A 964-nucleotide genomic window follows, 5' to 3' on the forward strand; every position below is an offset into this window, starting at 1 on the left:
AAGCTCGGTCGTTACTTGACCTCGGGCAATATTTCTCAGTACAGCCCTCACTAACCGGTCATTATTGTATTAATATTGCCCGAGGTCAAGAAACGACCGAGCTTGTAAAATAATGAATACCCTTTCTGGTGACCTTCTAGCTAATGAGATGCGAACTCTTGCTAACTACTTCATCGACTATGATTGACGATAACAGGACCAAAGTTTTTATAGTGTAGTACAGTAATCAAAAAAATAAAATAAAGTATTTTTATTTTGCAAAATTGGCGTCGAATGGTTCACAAGAGACCTACTGAGTTTTTAATGGTTGGCTTTTAATTAAGAGACATATGGTATGTAAAACATAAACTTATCTACCCAAAAGATCAGCCATTTCACAATCGTCCAAAATCAATCTTTCATCAAGGTGTTGTGAATTATTGTCAAAAATCAACTTTTGAATAAAAAACTAAATATGTCATTAAACTTTTGTAGGTTAAAAATAAAAAATAAATAAATATAACTAAATAAAAAAGTTATATCTAACTTTACTAAAATCAATTATAAGTTAAAAGAAACAATTTACATATGGCTAATGTCTTCAAGCTAAGTCGCTGCTTGAATATAAAGGCTCTTCGTGGCCGAACTGTGGCCCAACAGCGTCTAATCTATGGCCCACCCATTGGAATAGGAGTGTTAATTTGATATTCAAATTTTTACTTACTATAAGGATATCGTCTGTATATCTTATGATTTGGTTTATAATTATAACTTCAATAATCGTGCGAGCTCTTCGTCATGTGATATTGCCAGACAAAACCATCTTCTCCCATGTGAGTTCTGTTTTGATAGACTAGAATGGTCCATTTTTCACAAATTTCCAAGAATCTAAATTTACTAATGTAGACCCACTTTGATCCATACCAACCGAACCCAATCAATAAATATCCCTAAAGAACCATTTTTTATTCAATTTAATCATCAT

This window comes from Clytia hemisphaerica, unplaced genomic scaffold (assembly GCF_902728285.1).
Source record: "Clytia hemisphaerica strain Z4C2 unplaced genomic scaffold, Clytia hemisphaerica genome assembly, whole genome shotgun sequence".
Lineage (NCBI taxonomy): Eukaryota > Metazoa > Cnidaria > Hydrozoa > Leptothecata > Clytiidae > Clytia > Clytia hemisphaerica.